The sequence below is a fragment of the Macaca mulatta genome, chromosome 14 (assembly GCF_049350105.2).
Source record: "Macaca mulatta isolate MMU2019108-1 chromosome 14, T2T-MMU8v2.0, whole genome shotgun sequence".
Taxonomy (NCBI): Eukaryota; Metazoa; Chordata; class Mammalia; order Primates; family Cercopithecidae; genus Macaca; species Macaca mulatta.
The window spans coordinates 69,823,168-69,845,939 of NC_133419.1; the positions used below are offsets into that span (position 1 = coordinate 69,823,168).

Sequence of the window (22,772 nt, forward strand, 5' to 3'; positions counted from 1 at the left end):
ATATTTCTGAACAGATGTTCAACTATAAGAAAAAATAAATGAAGAGTATTTCTAAAGTTTCTGCATAAGGTTTTTCTCTTCAAGAAGAAGATTAGAAATTTCCAGGCATGAGTAGAAGGAGAAATGGGGAGTTATTGCTTAGTGGTTACAGAGTTTCTGTTTGAGGTGATAAAAAGTCTTGGACATAATGGTAATAGTCACACAATATTGTAAATGTAATTAATGTCACAAACCATACACTTAAAAATGGTTAAAATAACAAAGTTTATGTTATATATATTTTACTATAACATAATAAAAGAAACTGTGGTCTCTGTTTATAGGATCCTATTTATCAAACACCACATTACAAACTAAGTTAACTGTGGGTGGGATCAATCTCAGACTCTTAGAAAAAAAAGAAACTTAGATACTGAAGTTGAAAAGTAGAATGAATGCCTTAAAAGATCAAGAGTTTCTGGTAATAAGCACTATATGATGAAAAATTGATGCTGGAGAATATTATTGCGTTACATAGGAGAATAGACTGGTTACTCGCATTTATTTTTTCCAAGTGGGGGAACATCAATTCTTGTGGAAGTTAAGCCTGTGCTAAAAACATGCCAGCCAGCTGTTTGGGGAAGGTTTACTGTCATCCAATTAGTCTGGATAGCATTAACAGGAAACTCAATGTCCTAGGCACCCTTGTATACCCAAAGTGCTATAGACTAATGGAGGAAACAAAAGGTTAGATCAAGTTCACAGTGCCTCTCAGAATAATTTACATGATAAGTCCATCACACTTAAAATGCCAGGAAAAATGCAAAGGTCATCAGTCAGGAGGTGACTATATTAGCTACAAAGTGACATTTTTATTATTATTTTATTTTAAGATAGGGTCTCACTCTGTTCCCTGTGCTGGAATGTAGTAGCACAAACATGGCTCACTGCAGCCTCAACCTCCTAGGCTCAAGTGATCCCCCGCCTCAGCCTCCCAAGTAGCTAGGACTACAGACACATGATACCACGCCTGGCTAAATTTTTAATTTTTTGCGGAGACAGGGTCTAGCCATGATGCCCAGGCTAGTCTTGAATTCCTAAGCTCAAGCAATCCTCCCACCTTGGCCTCTCAAAATGCTAGGATTACAGATAGAAGCCACCACATCTGGCCAAAAGTGACATATTTTGGACTACTTCCTTGAGAAACTAATATGATGGGGTTCCTATGGAATTATGTGCTTTCAGACTTCTCCCCCTGTAGTCCTCCTCATGTATTGTCAACCTAATCCTTGGTGTTGAGTTCTCACAGCAATCTCTGGTCTAGGCTGAAACTCTCACTGAAGACTCTCCTGGTCTAAGAAAATGCTGGCAATAATTAATTAATTGTGTGTGTGTGTGTGTGTGTGTGTGTGTGTGTGTGTGTGTGTGTGTGTGTTCTCGATTCCTCAACTCTAGCATATGAGATTTCACTACATGGAGAGAATAACTCTCCTTGCCTTTTACTTTCAAGTGAACTACATTGCCTTTCCCTGGAAATATTCAATACCTATAGGCCCATTAACAGGTCACAGGATAATTTTATAGAAAAATGATATTCTGCATATTTAGCAGGTATAGATGGTTTCTAACAAATACTTCAAAAACTCTCCAATAATACATGATACTGGTGTGCTAGAATTAGCAGAAGTAGAAACCTCTAGTCCAAGGATAAGAGGTGCTAAAGAAAGTAAAAGATTAATTATAACTTTTTCCATTAATCCTCTGTGCATGTAGAGAGTATAGTTACCTCCTCCTCATAAAAAAAAGCCAAATAGTCTCAGGCGAATCTGTCTAGTGTTGATGCCTTAGACCAGGGGGTTGAGAACAGGAGGCCCAAGGAGATAGAGATTTGCAAGTACAATGTGGACGTGAGGGGGTACTTGGTGGCCAAAACGGTGAGTGAAAAAGGGAAAAAAAGGGCAGGAATATAGAAAATAAGAATCACACAAATGTGGGCTCTGCAAGTACTAAATGCTCAGAGCTGAGCATCCTTAGAGTGCAAGCGCAGCACAGTCAGCAGGATCAGGAGGCAAGAGGAGGCAATGAGGACCACATCCATGCCAGTGATTGAAAGTGCCACAGTGAGACCATAAATGGTGTTGGGCTTGATGCTGGCACAGGCAAGCTTGGCTATGCCCGTGTGCTCACAGTAGGTGTGAGGAATGATGTGACGTCCACAGAACGGTAAGCGTTCAGTGAAGATGACAAAGGGGAAAACAAAGAGAAGACCATGAATCACACATGCTACACCAACCTTCCCAATCATGGTGGCATTGAGGATGGATGCATAATGAAGTGGACAGCAGATGGCCACATAGCGATCAAAAGCCATGGCCAACAGAACAGCTGACTCTGTGGCAAAGACTCCATGAACAAAAAACATCTGGGTGAGGCAGCCATAGTAGGAAATCATGTGAGACCTAAGTCAGAAGATTGTTAGCATTTTGGGCAATGTAGACAAACAAAGTACCAGGTCAGTGATGGAAAGCAGGCACAGGAAAAGGTACACTAGCTCGTGCAAAGTTCTGTCTGTCATAATGATGTACAGGATGGTACCATTTCCCATCAGAGCAAGGACATACAAACATGTTGGTCTTGCATCCCTGGGATTTCAAACAGAATAAATGTTGAAGGGTTGAGGGCAGTGTCATTGGGGATAGATGCAGAGAACATAATAATGCAGAGAACAGAGGCCTTATTTTCCTAAAAGTGGTTAAAAATAAAATAACGTCATCCTAGAAGCCATTTCTTCCTCTTAATTATTCATTCAATTTCTTGCCTTTCTTCATTCCCACCAATTTTACTCAAATTCATGCCCTCCTCACTTATTGTCTCTGTTATTAAAATAGCTTTGTCACTAATATGTTCACTTCCAGGATTTCCATCTTCGAGTGGAGCCTCTGCATTGCTGCCTAAATATTCTATCATGTGAATATAACCAACTGTAATATAAATATGATCTCTCTACATTTATGTTGTGCAGACTACCTTACATTAACCTCCTCTGTTCTACCCTCCACCACTTTCTATCATGTTCTGAGCTCTGAAACATTGACCTCTATGGACTACATGAACAGGTTCCCTTGCCTTCTCACTTCTGGCTGAATTTGGCAATAGAAAACACCAACAAGAGATAGGAGGGAGGAAGAAAACAGTCAGATGTTTATTCCTTCAGTATTCTCCCAAGAAAGCTGTTGCAAGCTAATGTCATCCCTATCTAAGTCTTCTCTGGCTCTGGTTCTCTCTGGCAATCATATCTTCCTCTTGTGTCTTTAATCCAATGGTTGTAATAGTGCCTACTGCTACTTAACCAATATCACAAGCACTTGTGGTTTTCTTACACATAACCACACCTTTGTAAATGGTTTCTGTATTACATTCGCCTCAAATTATTTCAGTGTGTAATCTGTCTCTTTCTGGGGGTCTGATACAATTGCTCTTGCTAACTAGCATTTTTTAGCACCACATTTCACCATATATTTCATGTTCCAATTATATATGCATCATGAAGTGTCTAAAAACATGCTTTCTTACACCAGTATTCATTTTTATTTGGTGTTTTTTCTGCATAGAAGGGCTGTTTTCATTTGGTCACCTGGATAGTTCCTAACAGTCTTTCAAAAACCAGCTGAATACATTTTTCTCTTTGAAGTCCTTCTATAATCCCTTCTCCTATGAAGAGTGAACTGTGCGTCTTCAGAGTGTCTCACTTTGGAAATATAAAATTGTTTAATAAGTATGTATATATCTCTCTTCCCATTACACTGTGAAATTTCTGAGTCTCGTTTTTTGTTCTCTGTATTCAACATCTATGCCTTATATACATTAGGCCAACAAATAACATTTAATAAACAATTAATAAAAGATTAAATGCAGTAATTAAATTTCTTTTCTTTTTTTTCTGGAGACAGTCTTGCTCTGTCGTCTAGAGTTCAGTGGTGTGATCTTGGCTTACTGCAACGTCTGCCTCCCGGGTTGAAGCAAGTCTCGTGCCTCAGTCTCTGGAATAGCTGGAACTACAAGCATGCACCACCATGCTCCACTAATTTTTGTATTTTTAGTAGAGGAGGGGTTTCACCATATTGGCCAGGCTGGTAATAATTGAATTTCTTAACAAACTTGGGTAAGTGACCATGTTTGCAAAATAGTGTTCCCTCTTGGGGGCCTTCCTTATGAATCAGACCAGATCTTCCCTTGCTGGATCTGTGATTCCTCCCATGTTCTGTTCATCCTGTATGTTCTAATAGGTGCTCCTTATCACCTCTGATTCAGTACTTAACCTAATCTGTATAATACATTTATACAGATTTATAACCTAATCTGTATAATACATTTCTATCTGTTTTTTAATTAATCCTAGTCTGTTTTCCCAGCTTTAGAATATAATACTTTAGGGTAATTATACTTTGGGACCAGTAAGTCCAATAGCCACACAGTGTGTGCTGCAGGAAATACTTAAGCAGATAAAGCATGCCATGGGAAGGAAAGAAGAAAAGGAGAGACTGGGGATTTACAGGTGACTTAAATCAGGGAGTTTCTCAGAATGCCTGCTCTGTGGTTTGAGGTTATGCCAATAGAAAGAAAAATAAGAAAATAGGAAAGAAAAATAAGAAAAAAAATCTGGACTCCTGTAGGTGAAGTCAGAACCATCACTCTTACCTTGTTGAAGGCCAGTCTTAGAGGTTCAAAGATTCTTGATTCTAGAAGGGATATTAATGTTAACTTCATCCAGTCATTCTCACCTAAAAAGAATTTTAGAATGTGGAAGAACCTAAGATAGGATTAAAGAGTTCTATAATAATTATAAAGAATATCCTTGTTTTAGGAAACAACAGACACTGGGACTTGCTTGAGGGTGAAGAGTGGGAGGAGGGAGAGAAGTAGAAAAAATAAGTATTGGGCACCAGGCTTAGTACCTGAGTAAAGAAATAATCTGTACAGCAAACCCCTGAGACACAAACTTACCTATATAACAAAACTGTGCATGTACCCCTGAAGCTAAAATTTAAAAATTTTAAGAAAAGAATATTTTTCTTTTAATCTCCTGCTCAATTGAATATAGTGAAAATAAACTCATATAGCATTTGAACTCATATAGTATTTATTCATATGAATAAATTCATATAGCATTATAAATTTTGTTTTAGTAACTGTAGTAAGCATTTCTCGTATACTACTGCAAGTTTATACTAACTTTATATTAATGGTCACTGTAAATTGTACACATAATAACATTATTACAAGTTTTAATTACTTATAAAGTTATTTTGTTTACTTTAACTTGATACATCCTCAAAAATTTTTAAAAAATATGAATGCTTTTGGTTTCTGGCAATATCTAAGTTTTTTATATTTTCTTTTTATTTATTTTACTTTATTGATAAACCAATGGAACATAATATTGTCACCTAGTTGGGAAGTAAATTACAAAGCATATGTAGTTCACTAATTATATGGCGTTGACTCCCAAATGTAGTATCTTGTGAAAAGTGATTACATGGAAGTTGCTTATACATCTCCAATGACAGGGAATCATTTAGTGATGTATAAGTCTGCCTTTTTTGAGGCAGCCATTCTCAACTTTAGACTTTCTGAGCTTAAGAATGCTTTTCTTTTTACTGAGTCAATGTCTATAACCACAACCCACATTAAACACTATGATTTCTCTTCATTGTCTTAAGCTTCCAATTTTATGTTCTTTCGAAGGCTGCTTTTTCCTTTCATTTACTTGTCAAAATATTTTTGACAAAGAAATATTATTATGTACCAGTTATTCTTCTAGATGTTTGAAATACACATTGAAGAGTAAGAACATACATATTCAATGATATACTAAGTTTATAGTCTAATAAGAAGACAAAATTAATCAAATAATTCCCAATACATGCATAAAATGCCAAATTGATATATGCTATGATGAAGAGTTGCATGAGACAGTTTCTACTTAGGGCAGGCTTCCCTGAGAAAATGAAATTCATCTCTAAATCTGAGTCTTCCCCAAATGCTTCAAACAACTCTTCTATGACTTGACTCCTGAAGCTCTCCTTCTGTAGTCTAGTCTGAAAAATACGAGATCAGGGCCTATGTTCAGACCTCCTAGGTTCAAAATATTGCTCTATTACATTAACTTGCTAACTGTATTACTTTGAGCAATTTCCTTATTCCCCATAGTCCTCAATTTCCTATTATAAAATTCAGACAATACTTGATAGAGTTTAATGGAGATTTAATTGAGAAAAAGCATGTGAAGTGTATAATATAGTCTCTGTAACTTCATAAGCACTAACTAAAATATTCGCTGTGATTTCTCATGGTTTTGAAATCTCTGAGTCCCTTTCTCTAACGATGTACTCACCTCTCAAAAGAGGAAACTGCATTTAGTTCCTCAAGTTGAAAAACACATAGGCTTGAGTCCATAATACAAGGGTGAAGACAGTGTGGTTTCAGTCTCTTCTAAGTCAAATACTCTCTTCAAAGATCCAAGACTGGTCCTCAGCTGAATGAGGTGCATTCTCGCAGGATATGAAATGAGATGGCTCCCCAGTAATCCCAATCACACCAATATAGTACTACATTGATGTCCACTCATTAATTTCCTGTGAGGTCAAGGAACTATTGTGACATTGTGAGGTTCTTCAACACAAAAGAAGCCAGTGTGTTCTATGCTGCCATTAAGAGCAGAGTAAGGATGAAGGAATGCTTATCTAATTAAAGGAAGAAGTTCTGTTAGTGTGTTTAATGAGGCAGTCACCTGACTTTGCCCTGGATAGAAACAAACCTAGGAATGCTGCAGCAAGGATTTCTAGCTTAGCAGTCATCAAAAGTTTCTGCACACAAAATTCCAGGATTACTTACATGGAGGAAATGAGATTTGGGGGATACCAGGTATGCTCAGAAACTGAGAAGACAAGAAATCAGACAGATACATTTTTGGAAAACACTACTAGGGTCCTATCTGTTCAGGTATAAAGTTACTACCAAATACATATAACTTCACTTCTGCCTGGTTAGCCTGACAGATACAAGTGAGATTAAGATGCAACTATTGTGCTTCACTACAGTAACCATTTTATTATTTATATGTATCGTATAACATCATGTTTTATACCTTAAACATACGCATAAAAATTATTTAAAAAAAAAAATTCAGACTCCATCATTGTTTTAAGAAAGTCTGCTCCAGAGATCTGACTGGCTTGCCTTGAGCCCATGATGAAACAGCAAGAGACTAAAATCTCTAACTGCAAGAAGAGGGATTCAAGCGCAAAGCAAAGGATTTATTAATGATAATTTGGTACACATTAAGTCTACTCAAACACCTGAGTGGCCAGGAATGGTGGCTCATGCCTGTAATCCCACTACTTTGGGAGGCTGAGGCAGGCGGATCACCTGAGGTCAGGAGTTTGAGACCAGCCTGGCCAACATGGTGAAACCCCATCTCTACTAAAAATACAAAAAAATTAACCAGGCGTGGCGGCCCACTCTTGTAATTCCCAGCAACTCAGGAGGCTGAGGCAGGAGAATCGCACGAACCCGGGAGGTAGAGGTTGCAGTGAGCCAAGATCGTGCCATTGCACTGTAGCCTGGGTGACAGAGCAAGACTCCATCTGAAAAAAATAAATAAATAAATAAATAACCTGAGAAATTCAAGGAACTAGTTTCTATAATGGAGCCAGGGAAAAGTCTGGATGATCTCCAGAGTAGCCAAATACATCAGAACATCTGGATTGTCAATTCTCTCTTTACCTACCTCTGCTCCTGGCTTCACAGAACAGTCTTCAGCCTTATTTTCCGCCTACCTCATCCATATAATGCTCACCCCAGACTCATTAGTCAGCAGTCATGGAGAAGACTGGACCGAACACAAGAGCATAGTTCCTGAATCTGAGGTCTTCTTGTTGCATTTACTCCCACCCTGGGAAGGTTTTTTTGGTCAAGAGAGGCTGTGGCATGGCTCAGAGCACCGATGGTCCAAATTGCTAAAAACAGTGGTTAATTTGCAAATAAGATCTCTGGGGAGACACATCAGTCATGTCAGGGTCTTCTTTTAAAGGCTAGACTTTTTTTAAGGCAGGAAAAGCGGTCACCGTGGTCTTGCACCAAGGGGTTAATAGCTGCCTAACCTTTAGACAAAATTTGTAACCAAATTGTGCCAGATTCTTGCGGAGAGCAATTCAGGGAGAAGGAAGGAAACACGGAAGAAGAATAGTGTCGGAAGACATATATCTTGGATTAGAATTTCTACAGCTTTTGTTGTTGTTGTTGTTGTTGTTGTTGTTGTTATTGTTGTTGCCTAATCCAGTATCACATGTTGCCTATTATCGAAAAAAAGCATCACTGTGTCTAATCTGAATTCCTCCAGGTTGATCTTGAGCCTGATTCTTTATTTCACTTTAACATTCTTATGTGTTTATTAGGGTAAGTCATTGTCTTTTTTTCTTCATCTAATTATACCAGATGATAAGCTACTTAATCAAAGGTACTGCTAGTTACAGTTTAGTGTGAGGATACATGCTTTTCCCATAACCCACTGAGGAAATGATATATTGGCAGTTGTTGATATACAAGTCAGGAGATTAAAGAAAAGATCCACAATGGAGATACACATTTGCTAATCATCATTATAATGACAATATCTAAATGAGATTAAAAGAAAATGAATGCCTACAAGAGCACTGGGACTAAACGCTAACATAAGAGGTCAAATGATTAAGAAGAACAAGTTAAGGACACAAATAAGTAGCACTTTTAGGGTAGAAGAAAAACCACTGTATGCTAGTGAATAAAGTAATTTTTTAAAGAGAGATATATATAATATTTTAAAGGTATATGAAATACTGCAGATATGTCAAGGAATAAGGACTGAGACCACTGCTTTTAGAAATTGTAGCTATGATAGATTTTGACAAGAAGAGAATTATGCAATATTAATATGAAATTTGGGTAGGACTGGGTTAAAGAGAAAATGGGAGAGAAGAACTAGAAACAGTAAATATAGACAACTGTTTCAAGGAGTTATACTGCAAAATAAAGTAGAGAATTGGGAGTAATAGCTGGAAGGGAACTGGAGTCAAGAAACAATTTTAAGATGAGATAAATATTATCAAGTGCTTGTAATAATAGAGAAAGATGCAAAAGAGAGTGAAAATTGATAATTCAAGATGAGAGAAAAAAATTGCTGAGCCAATGGCTGCAGGTACAAATCGGTGGAGAGTTACATTTAGGTAGAGTTACTGTGTGGCTGAACAAGCACAACAAAGTGTATGTGTGTGTTAGGGAGGAAAGGAAAGAGAAAAGAGGGAAAGAGAGAGAATATTTGCATTAAAAAAGTAATTAAAGGAATGGACCATAAAATTAGTAATGGTAAGGGGGAAATTAAGAAATAAAGAAAATGATGAAATGTGAAAAAATATAAAGATTAATTTGTTATCAAAGTCCTTAAGTTGAAAGATTGTTGAATCGGGATTCAAGAGAAAATGAGCTGAAAAATAGCAGGTGATTGGTGAGGAGCAAATTGCCTGAGTTTTAGATTATTAATAATTTCCATATATTTTTTTAAATACAAATTCAAAAGTATTTCCAAGGAATTAAGTAGATGAAGTAGGGTAGTCAAGATCTCTGGAAGAAAGATCAGAGTACCTAAGACTCTAATTATTCCAGTTAACTATTGCTGCATAACAAACCACTCCCAAACAATAGCTTTAAAACAATTTATTATTATCTCTTACAATGCTATAGGTTTACTGAGATCATTTGGGCATTTCTCACTTGGGATATCTCTCTCATGTGGCTATAATCAGACATTTTATGCATGTGTAGTCATCACTCGGCTTGACTAGTATTGATGCTGTTAACCAGGAGCTCAGCCAAAGCTGTCAACCACATGATCTCTCCATATGGCTTTAGATTATCACAGCATGATGTCTGTTTTCTAGAGTACCCAAAAAGTACATATTCAAAGACACCAATGACAAAGCTGTAAGATTTCTTATAACCTTGCCTCAAATATCCCCAAATGTCACATCTATTTTTCAAAAACATTGCTAAGGACAGACCAGAAAAATAGGGAAAGAAAATTGATTTTACTTATTAGAAGAATGGTGAGGTAATATTGCAGAAAAGTGTATGTGATGCAAGATGTTGTCTTGCCATCTTTGAAAAATAAAACCTACAACATTCTGTCCTCTGGCCATAATACACATAGCCTCATACATACAAAATGCATTCACCTCTTCTTGAAGACCCCAAAGTCTCATTCTCATTATGGGATTAGTTCGAAGCCCAGAATCTCAGCCTGAAAATCAGGACAAAGTATGAATAAGACCCCTTGGGTTCAGTTCCTTTTGTACAGCTCCATGAGTGCAGCTTCTCTCAATCTGAAGATTTGTGAAGTAAATCAAATGAGTTATCTGTCTCCTATACAGCCAACATACAATTGTGATACAGAGATAGAATAACTGCAATAGATACTCACACGTGAAATAGTGGCAAAGGCATATAATAGCCACTTGTCTATTTTAATTCTAAAGTACAGCCAGAAAAACACCACCACTTTCCTAATAAGGACCCAATCCCGCTCCTGCTCCCTGGGAGTAATTCTCCATGGCTTGACTACAACCATAGGAAATTAACTCTATATTCTATGTCATCTTTTTTTTTTTTTTTGTAAAAAATGACTTGTATATATATGTGAGTAGCTTTCTCAGCCTGCTTCCTGCTTAATAAAGTTAAAAATCTAAGGACTTCTTTTTATTTTGCAATGACTATGTCATTTTCCACCAAAGCTCATGGTACTTATAACTGCACATTTTTCTTAAAATCTGAGTTCTCTATAAAAATTTGAGTTTACTCTATTAGACAAAAGTCATATCCACATATACCTTTTAGATTTTTACCTTTCTGATTTTGTCTGAGAGTTACAGTACTCTGAAAAAAAATTCTAAAGATTCTTAGAAGCTTCTTTAATTGAAAACCTCTATAAGATGCAAACTTAAATATTTCTCTATTGTTAGCAAAGGATCTTACAGCCTTTTTCTGGAGATGATACTACACCCTGGGACCATTTTTCACTGTGAGAATTTTTTGTCATTTGGAGAAGCCAGGGGTGGAGAGAGTTAATTTTTTATTTGAACCTAGCCAGATATGTCACCTTTGTATTTACTCTAAATGTTGTTTGAACCTTAAACAATTTCATTTATTATTTCATATTTCTTTATACATACATTACCATATGTAGCATAAAAATAGTGTTGGTACTTCCAGTACTTTGCTTTAAAATCTCCTTAGCCAAACACATATGTTTATTAAGTATACTGTACAATTTTTCATATTATTGCTACAGATGTCTGAAGTCTCAATTGGACTTAATATCCAAGATGGCTTACTGACATAGCTAGCTGTTGTTAGCTGTTGGCTGGGATCTCCACTGGGGCTACCCACTAGAATATTTAAATATGATTTCCAAATTGTTTATGAACGTTTAAGAATTCCAACACTTAGAAGATAGTATGTTGATCATATATAACTAGACAGATTAGTCTTATAAACACGTTAAAAGACATAAGTAAAATCCTCACAATTTGGGATACCTTTGTAGGACACTTTCCAGATGAGATTCAGTAAAGATAGAGCAAATAATTACCCTCTTTTAAGAATCCTTCAGGAAAATAAATCTTCTAAGAGACAGTGGTTCTCAAACTTTAGTGGTCATCATAGTCCCCTGGGGAATTTGGTAAAAATGCAAATGCAAAAATGCAAGTAAGCTCTATCCTACTTTAATGGGCTTACTATACATTCTTCAACAGTTCTGGTGACTCTGGTAGCTAAGAAATCTTATCTGAAAATGAGATATAAATTTCCCTCTGATCCTTTTATACATGAAATTTTTCTTCAACTTTTATTTGGCTTCTCTACCTATTCATCTTGTCTCACTGTTTCCTATAACACATAGTGGATTTACAGGATTTCATATACATTTAAGTCAATGTTGTAAGGATTCCAGCTTTTAAAAAATAAGAAATACTAGAAAATCAATATAATTACCTGATTTCTTTCCCAAGCTGTCAGCTTCATGTCACTGGTTCCCTTTAGAGAAAAAGAGGAGGATGATTTTGTCTCAAATCTGCTTGGTCTTCACTCCATAGATGATTGGATTGAGTGCAGGGGGGGTAGCTACGTAGAGGTTGGCAAATAGTATGTGGAAGGAATGAGGAATATTGTGACCAAAACGGTGGGCGAGGACAGAGAATATGGCTGGTGTGTAGAATGTAAGAATAACACAAATATGGGAACCAGATGTGCTAAGGGCTTTCTGGCGGGTATCTAAGGATGGAAGGTTAAAGATAACATGAAGAATAAGAGTGTAGGAGATGCCAGTGAGAATCAGGTCTGATATGACAGTCATTATAGGCACAGCAAAGCCATACCAGATGTTGATGGAGATGTCCGCACAGGCAAGCTGGGCAATGCCTATGTGCTCACAGTATGTGTTGGGAATGATGAGTGTTTTACAGAAAGGTAGTCGCTTTAACAGGAACACACATGGGAAGAAAAAGCTCCTGCTGATAATACCCACCACAGTCTTAGTAATAATTTCATGAGTGACAATAGTGGTGTATCTTAGAGGGAAGCAAGTAGCAACATAATGATCAAACGCCATGGCCAGAAGGATGGCAGAATCCATGGCAAAGGTGTAGTGGAGAAAAAACATCTAAGTAAGACATCCAGGAAAGGTGATTTCCTGAGGACCCAGCCAGAAAATGCTGAATGTTTTTGGTAAACATGTATTAGACAGCATGAGATCTGTAGCAGCCAGCATGGAAAGGAAAAAGAACATGGGTTCATGGAGGCTCTGCTCCATAGAAATGAGGTAGAGAAGGACGCTATTGACTGCAAGTGCCACAAGGTAGGTAATAAAGAAGGGAATCCCTATCCAGATGTGAAACTGCTCCAGCCCTGGAATCCCCAGTAGGATGAATGGGCCTGGATTGAAGCTGCTCAAGTTGAATGTTGTCATTATGGTCATCAATTAGATGTGTCTCGTGAACTGAAAATAAAAGTTGTATGGCTGATTGTTACTGTGATCTACAAAAATCTGCCTCTGATCGGAAGGACCCTTCTCCAATATTATCCCCTCACTTTCAGTTCTAGGAAATGACAACTTATCCCTCTTCTCTTCTCTTTACAATAAAGATCTGTCAAATTTTCAGTTATAATTTTAAGCCATAATAAAAATGTTATTGCAATATTTCGCAGAAATATGTCCTATAATTTAAACCAGTCTTGCCTACCTCTCAGCAACCCAGCAAGTTTTCTAAGAAAACATATGCATAAAATAACATTAGGCAGAGACACATTGTTACTAGTCAAGAGATTTGAAGCAAAATTCATTGTGAAATCTCCTGTTCCTGGGAAACTGAAATAACAACTCTAGAGGATCACAAGGGGTTTAACAAAAGCAGGTTCAGTTTCTAAAACCTAAGTAGACAACGCTGTCCCTTACTTCCTTGCTTCTCCCCCAACCACTAAAACATCTGCCTGGGTTGCCATTACTCTTACAGAAAAGCTCACCAACATAAAGAGGAAATGGAGAACATTCCTCCATAAAAAGGTTTAGGTGGTTTAATCTGCCCCTTCAGACGTCCCTAGGTTGGAGAAATTTTCAAGAAAAGACAGACCCCAATAATTTACTATGTCAGATTTGTCTCATGAAAAGAAGGTAGAAACCTCCTCTTATCCAACAAAGAAGGCATATATCAGCAGGGGAAGCCCACTCCCCTGGCAGTGTTGTGCAATAGCATTCTTATCCCTGCTTAATCCGTTTAATGATTCATTTTTTGAGACTTCATAGAAACAGTTGAATCTTTCTTCCAAAACTCTTCTATTTCATGGCATGATAGATGACTCTTTTCCTCCAACCTCAGTATTCACTCTTTTTTTTTTTCTATCTGTCCTTCGAGGGTTGGAATTCCACAGTGCTCTATCCACGCATCCATGCCTGCTGCTTTCTTGGCGGAAAAACTGTACCTGGAAGATTTCCACAAATGTCATGGTTTGAACTGTGGCCCCTATGTTGAAGATTATGAAGTGTATAATTTTAAAAAAATTCCTCTTGGCCGGGCGCGGTGGCTCACGCCTGTAATCCCAGCACTTTGGGAGGCCGAGGCGGGCGGATCACGAGGTCAGGAGATCGAGACCATCCTGGCGAACACGGTGAAACCCCGTCTCTACTAAAAATACAAAAAATTAGCCGGGCATGGTGGCGGGCGCCTGTAGTCCCAGCTACTCGGAAGGCCGAGGCAAGAGAATGGCGTGAACCCCGGAGATGGAGCTTGCAGTGAGCCGAGGTCGCGCCACTGCACTCCAGTCTGGGTGACAGAGCGAGACTCCATCTCAAAACAAACAAACAAAAAATTCCTCTCTTCTCAGTTTAAAAATTAGTTATCTTATGCTTGTAATCTTTACTTAGAAATGCTACAGGTGCATCCAAGTCGGTATGTTCCAAACTATCCCATTTGTCTTTCTATTGCCCCAGACCGTTTCTCCTACAATGGTTTTCAACTCAACAAATGGCAGTACAACACAATCAATTTCTCAATCTAGAAACCTTGAAGCTACCTAAATTAAATCTTTCTCACACATAATCATCATCCTCATCTTCTAAATAATTATTGTATTATAAGTAAGTATTCAATTAGTAAATATTCATGTTACATCCACTTATTGCTACTCCTACAATGACTGCTCTATCCTACATGCCACCAATTCTCATCAAGACCTCTGCATATTTTTTCTAACTTAAATGCATTCATTTTGCTTGAGCAATTAAAAGTTGATAAAGGAAACAAAATTATATACATATAATGAAAAGAATATTTTAAAAATATTTTCTGATGTACTTTTTGTGATTTTCCTGCTATTAAAGCTGACCTCAGAAGTACAAGATTATTTCTCCTGGAGAAGGAAAGATGTGATATAGGGTGTATCCCAAATTAAGAGAAACAGAAAGTGGAAAGCCTGTCAGTTCCAGATAGAACAAAATGGCAAAGCTGGTAGTCAGCAGCAGTGGATTTTGTCTGTGCTAAAGTCTAGATAAGGTTCATTTCATTACCAATGGATTCAATTACAGAAGAGGTCAATGCATAGAGAAGCCTCAATTAAGGTTTGGCATAGCAGATCTAAGATATTCTATTCAGTATCACAAAATTGTACATAAGCTATCCCACATCCCATGTCCCCTATCACATATACATATAGACATATCTGGGGAAAAAAAAAAAAGTCAAAATGGAAATTGGAAGGATAACTGTTACACAGAGATAATAATTAAATAGGAGACAATAAATCCCATTTTTAAAGTATCATAATTAAAAACTAATTCAAATAAAAAATGTATGATTCCATTAATATTTAAAGTATTCTTACAAATCACTTAGGTGAAGCCCTTGAGTCAAGTAGAAAAATTGGCAATGAATACAAACAACCATATAAAAATTTATATAAAATAAATTTATATAAAAATAAATTTTGCAATTTATATAAAAATAAATTCTAATATTTAGTACATATATAGAATATTCTAAATATCTTAAATAAATTCTATATAAAACATGAATAAAGGATATTATTTACCAGATTAGCAAATATTTTTAAAGATCAATGATCTCATTGATGATATCCAATTCTATCCTACGTACTATCAACTCTCTAATTCTGTGAAAGGTCTGAGGAATTAAGAACTGTTATAGCTATTTTAGAAGGGTTTACTATAAAATATTCTTAGAGTTTAATTTGACAATATATATCAAAATATAAAATGAATATATCCATTGTCACAGAAGTTCCAAACGTAGAAATGCTTCCAAAGATAGTTATGCAAATAGAAAGGTATGTAAATAGCCATTGCTGCAATCTTTGAAATAGAAAATTTGAGTAAAATTATAATGTGGATAATAAAAATTGAAAAGTTGGCATCCATTTAAATTTTAATAGGGGAATGATTTTAAAATTTACAGTATATTTCTATAATAAAATACTTACCCTTTTAAAAGAATAAGGTAAACCTATGTGTATAGAAATCAAAAGATGCCAAAATATATTTGTTAAATAAAAAGAGACAAATTAGCACAGTGCTAGTATTTGTTATTAGTGTTGATTTGTTGTTTATGTTTTTATTTGCATTTAAAGGCCTAGAACAATATGCATCAACTATTCTAAGGATATTTATAGAGAGAGTTTAAATTTTTTGTAACTTTAATATATACAGTATATAATTTAACATTTAACTTCATATATAGGTAATTTATTTGTTTAAAAAATAAGCTTTTGTTTAAAAAACTTTGAGATTCTTCACAGATTTACATTGACATTCTTCACAGAATTAGAAAAACATTACTTTAAAATTTACAGAAAACCAAAAAAGAGCCCATATAGTTAAGACAATCCTAAGCAAAAAGAACAAAGCTAGAGGCACCAGGCTATCCAACTTCAAACTATACTACAAGACTACAGTAATAAAAACAGCATGATACCTGTACAAAAACAGACACATAGACCAATGGAACAGAATAGAGACCTCAGAAATATGACCACACATCTACAACCATCTGATCTTCAAGAAACCTGACAAGAACAAGCAATGGGGAAAGAATTCTGTATTTAATAACGGTGCTGGAAAAGCTGGCTGGCCATGTGCAGAAAATTGAAACTGGACCACTTACTTACACCTAATACAGAAATTAACCCAAGATGGATTAAAGCTTTAAACGTAAAACCCAAAACTATAAAAACCCTAGAAGAAAATATAGCCAATACCATGCAGGACATAGGCACAGGCAAAGATTTCATGACAAAAACATCAAAAGCAATTGTAACAAAAGCAAAAATTGATAAATGAGATCTAATTAAACCAAAGAGCTTCTGCACAACAAAAGAAGCTATCATCAGAGTGAACAGATAACCTACAGAATGGGAGAAAAATTTTGCAATTGGACAAAGGTCTAATAGTCAGAATCTATAAGGAACTTAAACAAATTTCCACAAATAAATAAAACAACTCCATTAAAAAGTGTACAAAGGACATGAACAGACACTTCTCAAAAGAAGACATTTATACAACCAACAAACAAATGAAAAAAAGTTCAACATCACTGATCACTGGAGAAATGCGAATCAAAACCTCAATGAGATACCATCTCACGCCAGTCAGAATACTGATTATTAAAACGTCAAGGAGCAACAGATGCTGGCAAGGCTGTGGAGAAATAGGAATGCTTTTACATTGTTGTTGGGAATGTAAATTAGTTCAACCATTGTGGGAGACTGTGAGGAATTCCTCAAAGACCTAGAACCAGAAATATCATTTGACCCAGCAATCCTGTTACTGGGATTAATCCTTCTATTATAAAGATATACGCACTCATATGTTCATTGTGGCACTATTCACAATAGCAAAGACAAGGAATTAGCCCAAATGCCCATTGATGATAGACTGCATAAAGAAAATGTGGTACATATACACCATGGAATGTTATGTAGCCATAAAAAGGAGTGAGATCATGTCCTTTGCAGGGACATGGATGGAGTTGGAAACCATTATCCTCAACAAATTAACACAGGAACAGAAAAGTAAACACCCCATGTTCTCATTTATAAGTGGAAGCTGAACAATGAGAACATATGGACACAGGGAGAGGAACAACACACACTGGGGCCTGCTGGGGAGTTGGGTAAGAGGAGTGGTAGCATTAGGAAAATAGCTAAGCCATGTGGTACTTAACACTTATGTGATAGGTTGATAAGTGCAGCAAACCACCATGGTACACATTTACATATGTAACAAACCTGCACATTCTCCACATGTATCTCGGAATTTGAAATTAAATTAAATTTAATTTAATTTAAAAAAAAGCAAAACAAAAAAGTTGAAAGGGAAAAATTAAATTAGTAAAAACATTACAAATTCCAAGAAATAAAAAATGAGCATTTGTTAAAATATTAATAATTACTGATATGTCATTTTATTACATTATATATGTAATGCAACATTAATCATAATCCACCTAGAATTTAAATTTAACTGGTAACACAATTTTAGAATATATTTTCATATACATATATATTTAAATAAAAGTTAAAATATGTAAGAAAGTATTTTTAATGATATTGAAGAAGATCATCCCTTTTATGTGTTGAAGATAAATGGCATAATTAATTTAAATATATTTATTAAATGCATAAATACATAAAATTAATTAAAAATATATATAACATAGCTTATTGCTGACTCAAGAATAAATACGTATCAAGATGGCTGACTATGCCCAGCACTGGCTCCATCCACAAAGAAAGACCAAAAAATAGAAAATAGATAACCACACATTGAAGAGAGCATCAAAGGGAAAATCTGTACCATAATCAGCAAGAAAGGGACAAAGACCCCTGAGACACAGAACTCAAGATGGCACCTTAAAAGGGAAAGCAAAGCAGTCAACCAGGATAGGCTTAGAGACAAGAGGGACTAACCATTGCAGCGAAAAGGTAAGTGAAAGATTCCCAGCAGATCACAATACAGATGTCTGCAATCCTAGCTACAGGAGAGCCTAGAATAGACGGCTGTCTAGACTCCATGTGACTGCATCGTCCCAGAGATGGAAGTTACACTGGATCTACCCAGATGTGACTGGGTGAATGAACAATAAGAACAACAAAAAGACTCAACTCTGTGCTGCCTACAAGAATCTTAACTCACATGTAAAGACACACATAAACTGAACAAAACAGAAAACTCAGAGGTAAATGCATATTTACAGCCAACTGACTTGTGACAAAGGTACCAAGAACATACACTGGAGAAAGAACACCTCTTCAATAAATGATACTGGGAAAACTGGATATCCACATGCAGAAGAATAAAACTTGACCCCTATTTTTCACCATGTATATAAATCTACTCAAAATGGATTAAAGACTTAAATGTATTAAGACCCAAAGCTATAAAACTACTAGGTGAAAATATAAGGGAAGTGCTCTGGGATACTGGTTTAGGCAAAGAATTTAAGGGTAAAACTACAAAGGCACAGGTATCAGAAAGAAACATAGACAGCTGGGACTTGATTAAACTAAAAAGCTTCTGCACAGCAAAAATAGAGGGAAGAAACAACCTGTAAAACGGGAAAATTTATTTGCAAATTATTCATCTGACAAGGGACAATATACACAAACAACTTAATGGTAAAATAATAAAACAACTTAATGGTAAAATAATAAACAACTTAATGGTAAAATAATAAAACTGCTTAATGGTAACAACTTAATGGTAAAATAATAGCTTAATGGTAAAATAATAAATAACATGTATAAATGGGCAAAAGATCTGAATAAACATTTCTCAAAAGAAGATATACAAATAATCAACAAGTCCCCAGTAAGTGATTTTCTAAACAGGTGGGGGAACAATCTCTCTTCAAACAAAAGAGGGCAAGACCCCTCCCCAAACAAATGCCAAATAAAACATAACTTAAACCAAATTTGGAAGTTCTGTCCAAGACTCTCTGTGGGTAAAACAGGCAGACTGTGGAGCCCAACATGTGTATCTCATGCCACAGTTGCAGGGACTGGTGTTTCTCCTGAAGTTGAATTAGCTTTGAATTTCCACTTTTTTGTTTTTGGTTTTTGTTTTTGTTTTGAGACAGGGTCTCACTCTGTAATTTAGGCTAGAGTACAGTGGAACACTCATCGCTCATTGTACCCTCAAACTCCTAGCCTCAAGTGATCCTTCCACCTCAGTGAGTAGCTAAAACAGCAAGTGTGTCCCATTACACCCAGCTAACTTTTTTAAAAAATTTACAGAGAAAGTGTCTCTCTATGTTGCCCAGGTTAGTCTTGAACTCCCATCCTCAAGCAATCCTTCCTCCTCAGCCTCCTAAATGGCTGGGATTACAGGTGTGAGCCACCACACCCAGCTGCATCCTACTTCTGACACCACATACACCAAAGTCAAAATTGAAATGTAGAAATGAATCTCTAAATGTAACATTTTATTTGAGAAGAAAGAATTGCAATCTGAGGCATACACACAAACTGCATGGTCTTTATTACGTCTGAAGAACAAAGAACAGGTTAAGATTTTTTTTTTTAAAACCCACCTCTAATAATATAAAGGCCTAGAATGCAATTCATTTTTTCCCCTAGGAATGCCAAGTTACCAAAGTCAAAGAAGGGAGTCTCAGGGATGATATCCGGTGTTTCTAACACTAGCCAGGTTATAGCACCCTAACACTATCAGAGAAAGAAACGAAAGCCACAAGTTCATGTTGGAATTTTCAGTGTTCAAGTTGACACTTTTGTTGAGGTTATTCTTAAGTATTTTGCTTTTGATGCTGTTGTAACTAGAATTTTTAAGGCTATTTTTATTATTTATTTTTTGTGTTCAGCAATACAATTGATTTTTACATTGACTTTGTATCCTGTTACTGTACGGAACGTATTTATTATTCCTAATAACTTTTAGTAAATTTCTTATAATCTTCTGAACCTAAGATCATATCAAGTGCAAATAAAATAATTGTACTTTTTTTCTTTCAAAAAAAACAATATGGCCTGATACGGTGGCTCATGCCTGTAATGCCAGCACTTTGAGAGGCCAAGGTGGGCAGATCACTTGAGGTCAAGACAAGTGAACTTGAGAGTTTGAGACAAGCCTGGCCAACATGTAGAAACCTGTCTCTACTAAATATGCAAAAAAATTAGCTGAGTGTGGTGGCAGTCACCTGTAGTTCCAGCTACTCTGGAGACTGAAGCAGAAGAATCACTTGAACCCAGGAGGTGGCAGTTGCAGTGAACCAAGAACGCCTCATTGCACTCCAGCCTGAGTGACAAAGTGAGGCTCCACCTAAAGAAAAAAAAAGATTAAAAAGAAAAAAAAGTCAACAAGTATATGAAAAAAATCCTCAACATGATTAATCATAAGGGACATGCAAATCAAAACTACAATGAGGTATAATCTTACCCTAGTTCGAATGGCAATTATCAAAAAATCAAAAATAACAAATGCTGGTGAAGATGTTGGTAAGACTGTAAATTAATATAGCCATTATAGAAAACCGTGGAGGGTCCTCAAAAAACTAAAAATAGAACTATCATATGATTGAGTAATCTCACTACTGGGTATTTATCCAAAGGAAAGGAAATCAGTATATCGAAGACACATTTGTACCCTCATGTTTATTGCAGCACTGTTCATAATAGCCAAGATAGGTAATCAACCTAAGTGCCTAACAACAAAGATTTTTAAAATTGTGTATGTATGTACAATGAAATACTATTCAATCATAAAAAAATGAAATCTTGTCATTTATGGCAACATGGGTGAACCTGAACATTACTATGTTAAGTAAAATAAGTCAGGCATAAAAAGGTAAATCCTGCATGTTCTCATCCACATGTGGCAGCTAAGCACAAAGAGCTCACAGAAGCAGAGAGTAGAATTATGGTTATCAGAAACTGGGAAGGGTAGATTAAGGAAGGGGAAGATAAGGAGAGACTGGTTAACAGTTACAAAATTACAGCTAGATAAAAGGAATAAATTCTAGAGTCCTACATCACTGTAGGGTGAATATATTAACAATAATTTATTGTACAGTTCAAAAAGCTAGAAGAGAGGATTTTGAATGTTTCCTACACAAGTGAATTTTAAATATTTAAGGTTCTAGATACTCTAATCACCCGGATTACATCATTATACATTGTATCAGAATATTATTATTCTGTACTCATAAATAGTATTATACAATTATTGTGCCAACTAAAAATATGAGAAAACAATATGTTGTACATCTTAAATATATAATAAAAGTGTCATTACTCTAAAAATGTGAATAAGAAGCATTAGATTATAATAGCAGATTCAATATAGAGAATCCAAAAAAAATGAGTCCATGTAAACATTTAGTAAGAAATGCTGGAAGATGATTAAAGGTGATAGCACCCTAACACTATCAGAGAAAGAAATGAAAGCCACAAGTTCATTAAAGAAGGTGAAGTGTGAAAAAAAGAATAAATATACTCAAAGAGCAAAATATACAGCTCCAAAATTGGCTGTAATTTTTATCATATTGTAGTAATTGAAAGAATCAAAATTAAATTGTAAAAATTTAAAAGTACTGGATTATTCTACAAATAGCATAGAAATAATTCAGTATTGTTTATAGAAAAAATGTAGCTAGGTCAATAGTTTATGCTAAATACCATAAAATTCCTCATGAATCAAAAAAACATGTAAATCAAATCACAAGAAAACTTTCACATTGTATTAAAAAAGAGTATCTATCTGAGAGCTATATGAGGATAAGGTTTTTAAGAAATATGTTGAGGTAAATAAATAAGTAACAAATGCTAAGTTAGGTAGAAAGGCAGAACTGTAAATATAGACTGAAAAAAAGCCCGAATTATCACACTAAATGGCATTACTTCAAAAATTAATAGAAGCTGCATAAGATGCAAAATTGTAATCTTAATCACATTACTGATTTAATAATAAATAATATAAATATACTAAATATCCAAAAATGGAAATCAATTGTTTTAAAAAGAAAAAAGTGTCAATTGTAATTAGTGGAATTGAATCTCTAATGTCACAAGTAAATTACATAAATACAATGATTAAAATTCAGATAAAAAGACAAAAATATAATTTCTAATAATGAAAAATATATTTTCTAACAATGATGGTATTTTACAAAGCAATTTTAATGTTT

General features: G+C 35.5%; 2 pseudogenes across 1 annotated transcript; both read right to left on the reverse strand.

Moving 5' to 3' along the window:
• Window positions 1-1,772: 1,772 nt before the first annotated feature.
• LOC114672153 (olfactory receptor 52D1-like) lies at window positions 1,773-2,946 on the reverse strand (annotated as a pseudogene).
• Window positions 2,947-9,714: 6,768 nt separating this feature from the next.
• Window positions 9,715-13,158, reverse strand: LOC114672347 (olfactory receptor 52H1-like; annotated as a pseudogene). Its single transcript, XR_013404056.1, has 2 exons — window positions 12,061-13,158; window positions 9,715-10,312 (listed from the first exon to the last, which is right to left on the reverse strand). The product of XR_013404056.1 is annotated as an olfactory receptor 52H1-like (transcript).
• Between the last annotated feature and the right edge of the window lie 9,614 nt (window positions 13,159-22,772).